The sequence below is a fragment of the Thalassophryne amazonica genome, chromosome 16, assembly GCF_902500255.1.
Source record: "Thalassophryne amazonica chromosome 16, fThaAma1.1, whole genome shotgun sequence".
Taxonomy (NCBI): Eukaryota; Metazoa; Chordata; class Actinopteri; order Batrachoidiformes; family Batrachoididae; genus Thalassophryne; species Thalassophryne amazonica.
This window is the reverse complement of record NC_047118.1, coordinates 73,908,723-73,918,252: the sequence shown is the minus strand read 5'-3', so window position 1 is coordinate 73,918,252 and position 9,530 is coordinate 73,908,723. Positions and strand designations below refer to the sequence as shown.

The window sequence follows — 9,530 nt, the reverse complement described above, 5'->3', positions numbered from 1 at the left end:
CTAAAACAGCTTGATTGCTTGAGGGTTAAAGTTCAAAGTAATAATAATAATAATAATAATAATGATAATAATAATAATAATTTGTCTTAGCCCATCCTAGACAGCAACTTTTTTATAGACAGGTTTATTTGATCAAACTTTTTTTTGGTCCAGTCTGAATTTTATTAATTAATTTCCAATAACATGAATTAATTTTTACATATAGGCACCTTTTTTTTTTTTTTTTTTAATTTCGGCTCACTGTTTTACCTCCATGGGGGAGGGGGGGATGGGCGGAGCCTACGCAGGCGCTCGCGCTGATGTCAGCGTGTTGTCGACCTTCATCATCACCGCCATCATCTTCATCACCTCCGCAGGTTTGGCTGCCGGTGGACACACGTAAGTAAAACCGGATTCTGCACCGTTTCTTCACGCATGCGTCTGCAGCAGGAACACGCGCGGTATCCGCGTGTTCGCGTTCAAAGCGCCGTTTTACGCGAAAATCCGGATCCGACCGATGTTTGAAAAATCCAAATCGCGGAAACACAAACCGCTCCTGCGTTCAAGAGTTTCTGCTCCGCAGAGCCGCTACGTGGCGCTGTTTCAACATGTGCGCCTTAACAAGAAGATTTATTTCATCGTTTTAAAAGGCAACGCATCAGTGGTATAATAGTGTTGCGTTCAGGTGTTTTCAGTCTTCTGTCACCTCTGTGCCACCTTTAGAGACAGTGGGATTTTTGGAACATCTGACAAGGATTTCATTTGGAGGGACTTTTCTAAATACTAAAAAATGGATTTTCACAAAACTTGTTAAAATTGTGTGTCAGATTTTTGTCACATCAAGTTTTAGCAAAGCAAATATTTTCCTTTTGGTAATGTAGAAATATAAATTAGGTAGTGGATATTTTGCCGGATATGGCAAACACGCACCTAGCGATATTTGACCGGATCCCCTCGCTGATTGACTAGTTCAAATGACATCATTGTAGAGGGTATTTCAACATGGCGGCGCCCTCGGCATTGAGTGTTGGTGCTAATTTTTCATCTTTAAATGCTGTTTTGGGTGCCATAAAGTCGTTTCGGAACAGAAAATCACCTACTGGCGGAGGGATTCTGTGCCATTTTGGGTGCCATGAAGTCATTCCGTCGTGAATAAATTTAGATGGCTGACAAAACAGCACAACCCAGGTAGGGTGAAATATCTTTAAGTTCCTGTCCGACCACGGCCGTTCCATCGTAAATAAATTTAGACGGCCGGCAAAACGGCGCAAGCCTCGTACGGCGAAATATCGTCCAGTTCAACTTTGCAGGAGCTGATTTCATCACAGGTTCTGGTACCGATGACGTCATTTGAATTAGCCAATCAGATAGGAGATCCGGCAAAACATTGCTAGTTGTAAGTTTGCCGGGTCCGGCAAAATATCCACTGCCTATAAATGATCTGGTTAAATCAAAAACAGTCGAGGCTGAAGCTTAAACGCGTTACCTGAAAACATTAACTTCCAAACCAGCTACACACTAACTAACCAAGTTACCTAGCCTTGCGAGTTCATATTGTCCAAATGCTATAGTGGGCAGAGTTATCACTTGAACCACTGTTGGCAAAGAGGGCAAACTGAGCCAATCAGACACACACACTTGTACAGTTTGAGGTTATTCTCTGTTTGAGGCGTAAAGGTGCACAATGTCTGCTTGTTCTGTAAGAACAGGGGGAAAGATCAGATTAATATTTTATATCACGTATTTTATTGTTATTATTTGAAAGTTTATTTTATTGGCTCAGTGATTGCATTGACTGGATGATGGGTCGGGTTGTGGAAACCAGCAGATTTGGACCTTGACTGTATGGATGATGATGCTGATGCTAATGCTCTGATCTTCATGGAATCCTCTGCAGAGCTTGAAAAGCTGAGTGAGGGATCAGAGTGTCTGGGTTTGTGATTGTTCTGGATCAAGACTAAGATCCATGTTTTTAAACGACTTCCTGAACCAGTCATCAGAAGACTGTCTCTAGGCAGTGAAAGTGTTGAACTTGTACAGATATTCAGTTACCTCAGCAGTGATGTTGATGCCTCTGGTTCTTTGAAATCCAGTGACATCTGAGAAGCTCTTATGGAGTCATGAGGTCTTTGCTCAGAGGTGTTTGGTGATGCTGATGTCTTTGCAGAAAAAGAAGGTCCAAGTATTTCTTGTCTGACTGTATGGTTGTGAGACTTGGACTCTAGTCAGTGACTTAAGGTGACCACTGGATGCCTTTGGTGCCAGGTCTGCTTGGGTACTGCTGGAATGACTTTGTGTGAAATTAACAGATATTTACTGAGACTCAGAAGAGGAGGATCACTTACACTGTGAGGGAACATCAGCGTCATCATTTTGGCCGTGTGGTGCGTTTCTTTGTGTATGATCCAGTGCACAGGTGCCTCATTGTTCAGGATCCCAGCAGCTGTAGCAGGGACACACCCACATTTCTCGTGGCTGCAGCAGATAGATGGTTGCTTTAGAGACCTGGGGTTGGATCGGTTGTCTGCCTGGGTGGCTGTCATCCAGTACTCAAGGCAGTTCTGTTTTGTCTTGGATGTGGCAATGCACAGCACCAACACACACTGCCAGACCTGACTTACACAATTTTTATTTTTATGTTTTGGTGGACAAAGTGCTTTCAGGATTGTCACTAATGCTCTGGATATGCAGCAAAGCAGTGTGACAGGAAGTGATGTGTCTCTGTTTTCAGGACTCGCGCTCTCGGCTGTCCGTGCGCTCTGCTCTGTGACACAGACGTGATCACTGCTGACAGCACGTGCGCTCTGATCTCTGGAGTCAGTCAGTTATGTGCACATCTGACACCTGCTGTAATAAATGAGCTGGATTGGCCTGTTCTGGGTCTAGTCTTCAGATCCTGGGGGACTCGTGAAGACCTGGGGAGGTGTAAACATCATCACGACACAGACATCTCCTTTGAGAATCCAAACTTGTCGATGTCTTGGATCTCTGTTATCGTTTTGGTCACATTCTTGAAAGATTTGACATTGACATTGAGGCTTCAATTTATCAGAAGACACATGGGGGAATCTGGGGGTTAGTGCATGCTGGTTGAGTATGGTTTCCTTAACCAAAGGGTTGTTGGTTTGATTCCTGGCTTAGTGCTTAGTACTGTTGCCTCAGAACAGAATAGAATAGTCTTTATTGTCATTGTACAGGGGGTACAATGAAATTGGGAGTGCTCCCACAGAGCTACTGTACACCAAAAAAGAAAAATGGGGTCTTATACACCACAAAAAAATTGTTTAAATATGAAATGTGTCCTATTCTGTCATGTATCAGCATCAGATTTATTGCCAAGTAAGTTCTCACATAAAAGGAATTTCATCTGGTGTCATTATTGTATGGCTTTGCCTTACAATATAAAGCGCCTTGGGGCAACTGTTTGTTGTGATTTGGTGCTATATAAATAAAATTGATTTGATTGGGGCATAAACAACAATAGAAGAAAGGAAAAAAAATACTTCTGTAAGAAGTAAATGAGTCAAATAGAAAAATAGGCAAAACTATGTTCACTATCAAATAAATATAATATAGTGGAATGGGGCTGTGTAAAGGCATGCAGATGCACAATACCTTTCAGTGCAGGGATGACCATTCTGTACTTTGTGGGGGGGGTGAATGGGGGTCTCTGGCATTATTTATAAGTCTAGATGTGGATGGAAAGAACCTGTTTTTGTGTCTTGAGGTTTTAGTCCTGATGGAACTCAGCCGTCTGCCAGAGGGGAGGGTAACAAAAAGTTTTTGTCCTGGGTGAGAGGTATCGGCTATGATCTTTCTTTCTTCCCTCAGGGTCCTGGAGGTGTACAGGTACTGTAGGGATGGGAGATTGCAGTCAGTCGCCTTCTCTGCTGCGTGGGTGATACGCAGTATATACTGTATGGAGTACTGCAAAAAAATGGAGGTATACCTATGTGTCTGTTTAAAAAAAAAAAAAAAAAAAAAAAAAAAAAAATATATATATATATATATATATATATATATATATATATATATATGGACTGCATTTATATAGCACTTTTCCATCTGCATCAGACATCAGCGCTTTACAAATAATGCCTCACATTCACCCTGATGTGAGGCTGCTGCCGTACAAGGCGCTCACTACGCACCGGGAGCAATAGGGGATTAAGGACCTTGCCCAAGGGCCCTTAGTGATTTTCCAGTCAGGGTGGGATTTGAACCGAGGATCTTCTGGTCTCAAGCCCAACGTCTTAACCACTAGACCAAAAACATGCAGGTTTGGTGAACTGGAAACTTTAAATTGGCCATAGGTGTGATCATGTGAGGTGAGAAACACTTCTCCCCCTAAGACTGCTGGGTTAGGCTCTAGCCCCCTGTGATCCTTAATTAGAATAAGCAGGTTCAGTGGAGCAAAAAAGTATTTAATCAGTCCCTGATTGTGTAAGTTCTCCTACTTAGAAAGATGAGAGAGGTCTCTAATTTTCATCATAGGTACACTTCAACTGCGAGAGACAAAATGAGAAAAAAAATCCAGGAAATCACATTGTACGATTTTTAAAGAATTTATTTGTAAATTATGGTGGAAAATAAGTTTTGGGCAGTAATAAAAGTTCATCTCAATACTTTTTAACATAACCTTTGTTGGCAATGACAGAGGTCAAATGTTTCCTGTAAGTCTTCACCAGGGTTGCACACATTGTGGCTGGTATTTTGGCCCATTCCTTCATGCAGATCTCCTCTAGAGCAGTGATGTTTTGGGGCTGTCGCTGGGCAACATGGACTTTCAACTCCCTCAACAAATTTTCTATGGGGTTGAGGTCTGGAGACTGGCTTGGCCACTCCAGGACCTTGAAATGCTTTTTACGGAGCCATTCCTTCGTTGCCCGAGCGGTGTGTTTGGGATCATTGTCATGCTGGAAGACCCAGCCACGTTGCATCTTCAATGCTGTCAATGATGGAAGGAGGTTTTGTCTTAAAATCTCATGATACATGGCTACGTTCATGCTTCCCTTAACACGGATCAGTCGTCCTGTCCTCTTTGCAGAAAACAGCCCCAAAGCATGATGTTTCCACCCCCATGCTTCACAGTAGATATGGTGTTCTTGGAATGCAACTCAGCATTCTTCTTCCTTCAAACATGATGAGTTGAGTTTTTACCAAAATGTTCTATTTTGGTTTCATCTGACAACATGATATTCTCCCAATCCTCTTCTGGATCATCCATATGCTCTCTGGCAAACTTCAGACGGGCCTGGACATGTACTGGCTTAAGCAGGGGGACACGCCTGGCACTGCAGGATTTGAGTCCCTCTCTGCGTAGTGTGTAGCCTTTGTTACTTTGGTCCCAGCTCTCTGCAGGCAATTCATCAGGTCCTTCTGTGTAGTTCTGGGATTTTTGTTCACTGTTCTCATGATCATTCTGACCCCACAGGATGACATCTTGCGTGGAGCCCCAGATTGAGGGAGATTATCAATGGTCTTGTATGTCTTCCATTTTCTTACAGTTGCTCCCACAGTTGATTTATTCACACCAACCTGCTTGACTATTGTAGATTCACTCTTCCCAGCCTGGTGCACATCTACAATTTTCTTCCTGGTGTCCTTCAACAGCTCTTTGGTCTTGGCCATGGTTGAGTTTGGAGTCTGACTGTTTGAGGCTGTGGACAGGTGTCTTTTATACAGATAACGAGTTCCAACAGGTGCCATTAATACAGGTAACAGGTGGAGGACAGAAGAGCTTCTTAAAGAAGAAGTTACAGGTCTGTGAGAGCCACAAATCTTGCTTGTTTGTGGTTGACCAAATACTTATTTTCCATCATGGTTTACAATTAAAATCTTTAAAATCCTACAATGTGATTTCCTGGATTTTTTTTTTTTTCTCATTGTGTCTCTCATAGTTGAAGTGTACCTATGATGAAACTTACAGACCTCTCTCATCTTTCTAAGTAGGAGAACTTGCACAATCAGGGGCTGATTAAATACTTTTTTACCCCACTGTACATAAAATGAAGGTATAAAAGCTGCACTATGAGCTTCTGCTTGCGGGAATAAAAATCACAGTTTTCACTTCTGTATGAGCAAAGTTTATTCTTAATTTGAAAGAGGCCAAATCCACTCAAAGTCGACATGTTTAAATAAATCATCAGTCAGAGACCCAAACGAAACCAGAGGAGAGTCAGAACTACACCTAAGTTCAGAGAACATTTATAGAAAATGTGTTGGAGCCGCACGGCGTGGGACAGAGAATTCACCGTGTGCGGGCGGTTTGTTCTCTCACTGTGTGCAGCAGCTGGATAACGAGTGATGAAGCATTTCACTCCGAGTGGGAGGAAAGTAGAGCAACGAAGCCTTTTCTCTGAGACCTCACTGCTAAAACAAAACTAGAAAATTCCTCCCAGGTCATCACATCACACCACAGACGTCCATGCGTCGACTCAGAAACAAGGAGAAAAGTGTTTGACCTGAAACATAAATCATCAGATTTTCAGCAGATTCAAACACAAGGTGAGACTTTTTTTCTCCACATGGTGGCGCTGTGCTCTATTTTTGGGCCATATACTCTCATCAGGGCCCTCTTAGGTTGTGGCGATCAGAACGTGTTCTGCTGATGAGCTAGACTGCTGGGTTAGTGTTCGTCTGCAAGGAATTATGGGTAACGAGGTCCTTCAGCTCATGAATAAATGAACAAGCCGTGTGATGGAGACAGATGGTCCTGATCCGCCTTTGGCGTGCATGGACTCCAAACACAGCAGTGACCATGTAAGAGCCTGAATCGGAGTGGGAGCTGGGTGAGTACGTGGGCTGTGAGTGGGAGGAATTGCTGACCTTTGACCTTCTGTTTGTTACACACATATCTGTTATCTGGGGCCAGAAAATCTGAATTTCTTCAATTACATAAATGAAATATAACCATCAGGGACTCACTGTTGTTGCTGTTGTTGTTTTTTTTAATGAAGGTTTTATCATTTAAAGCTATCCAGCCAATCAAATTTCGCTAAACTCAAAATATTTAATGTCTGCTGATATACAAGCATTATAATATTGGATTATCTTTGAAACTTGTTTCAATATTACAGGTCATTTTAATGAAGAGAACATATTTACCTGGGGGAATTTCATAATGAATATTTTATTTTCCTTCTTACGCCGTTTGCAGGATTTCTTGCATCCCTGAGATTTTGAAATGACTGTAAGTTACCTTTGTCCTCAGGTGATGCGCGTGTATGTAGCGTACGGGCTGATATCTGTGAGATGTCTTCAGGGGCATTATCTAGTTTAAAAAAAACAGCGTTTTTAGATTTAGAAGTGTTTATTTCTTGCTAACTTTTAAAAATATATGAAAAACATATTAGATTTATATAGGAATAAGGCATTTTGCAGTGTTTTCTGCCATGCTAGATTTTTGTTCAAGGGAACAACCAAATGATGCCGTGCCTTTCTGTACTCTGATTGGCTGTTGCCATGTGCTTCCCAGTATCCTTTGCACAAGTTGGGGGAAGCTCCCCCACATAATAGAGTGTATGGGTCGCTGCCGTAAGCAGTTGAAGGCTGTCCGTTCTTTTGAAATTTTTCCCTTTAGCGGAACTATTTATGAATTTTTATCATATTGGTAATGTCATATTAGGAATCCCCTATTTGAAGACTAATTTATTTACTAAATTACAGTGGTGCCAAAGAATTTCTTTTAGATTAGATTAGATTTGATAGAACTTCATTGATCCCTTGGGAAGATGTCCTCTGGGAAATTGAGGTTCCAGCAGCATTGTATAGCAGCACACAGGGTAAGAAGCACACAGTGTCAAAAGTGAAAGTAAAAAAAAAAAAACAGTTTGCAAATATAAATTTAAATACACAAATGTATACCAGACATACTGATCAATACTGGCTACTAGGGATGTGAATCGTACAACAACTCATGATTCAATTCGATTCCGATTCTTGGGGTGACGATTCGATTCAGAATCGATTTTCGATTCAAAGAGCTCTGTGAAATAGTTATATTACTTAAAAAATGTTTATGTTTAAGAAAATGCAGCTTTACAAGGTTAATCAAGTGATTCTAAAGATGTGAATTTACTTATCTGCTTTGCTCGTTCTGAGTTGACTGGCAGTTTAGTGAAGCGCTGGTCAGTAGTCGGCAGATACCGCTGCTCCGCTCCTTTTAGCTCCGGGTGATGACGTAGCATGTGGGCTTGCGGATTTGAAGTGTTTCCGAAGTACTTAACTTTCATTTTGCAGATTTTGCACACTGCATAAGTCGTGTCAAGCTCCTTCTTACGCAGCAAATAATAAAATCCAAATGGGCCCAAACATTTGCCTTCAGCAAAGACGGTGCTGGCTGAATTAGCTCTTCATCCGCCATGCTAAGCTTCAGCTCACAAATGTTTGAAGCATGCCGGACCCCCCCCGCCCCTCGCGGAGATGCTGTAGTACGGAAGCCGTTGCCTGACAAACAGTACATGCAGCAAGTAAGCAAGGAAATGTTTAATAAAATGCTTTTTAAAAATGGATTCTTGGACATTTTAGATCGATTCAGAATCATAATAAATAAGAAACGCGATTCAGACGTGAATCGATTTTTTCCAACACCCCTACTGGCTACTACTGTTCCTCTCATTCACGTCCTCTGTCTTCCTGTTACTCCTGTTAGGAGTTGTACAGTCTGATGGCCTGAGGGACAAAGGAGTTCTTCAGTCTTTTTGGTTTTGCACTTTATGACTTAAATCTTAAAAAGCTTAGTGGTGGTATACTTTTAAAGGGATAAAAATGGTTTTGTTTATCCAAAAAATGTGGAAAAAATGCAGTTTAGTCTCAGAATGAATCTGCACAAGATTGACCTAAATTAAATAGAAGTAAATAAATGAATGAATAATTAAATGTTTAGAGCCTGACTGATATATCGGTTAGCCTTTCATGAATACATCGGTACCAGTGTTATTTTTACGTCCACCAAAGACGTAATAAAATCATCAGCGTTTATTTATTTGTCTGTCTGTCTGTTAGCAGGATTAGGGCAAAACTACTGCACTGATTTTGATGAAATTTTCACCACAAATAGATATTAGGGCATGGAAGACTCAATTAAATTTTGGAGGTGATCTGGATCAGGATCTGGATTCTGGATCAAGATTTCACTTTATATAAGATTTTAAGGATTACGTCAAAATAACTTCACGGATTCTCACCAGATCTGCACCACAGATAGATATTAGACCATGGAAGACTCCACTGAATTTTGGAGGTGATCTGGACCTGGATTCTGGATCAGGATTTCAATTTGTACATTTCACTTTGTTGGATTTTGAGGAGTACATCAAAACTACTTAACAGATTTTCACCACACATTGGTGTTAGGTCTTAAAAGACTCCATTAAAGTTAGGAGGTGATCTAGATCCGGATCCAGATTCTGGATCACAATTTCACTTTTCAAAACTACTTAATGGATACAACATCATGACGTAAAACCAAGATCAGGAAGACACTATTTTGTTTCAGCTTGTGAATTACATATCAGATTGGACCATTCTGGATCAGTATGCAATTATTG

At 41.2% G+C, this 9,530-nt stretch overlaps 1 protein-coding gene across 1 annotated transcript in view; it reads left to right on the top strand.

The window, feature by feature from the left end:
• Positions 1-367: 367 nt before the first annotated feature.
• Positions 368-9,530, top strand: part of LOC117528168 (TANK-binding kinase 1-binding protein 1-like) — a 58,243-nt gene continuing 49,080 nt past the window's right edge. Inside the window, exon 1 of the mRNA XM_034190749.1 lies at positions 368-382. The gene's annotated coding sequence lies outside the window, so the exon portion shown is untranslated. The remainder of the gene's footprint in view (positions 383-9,530) is intronic.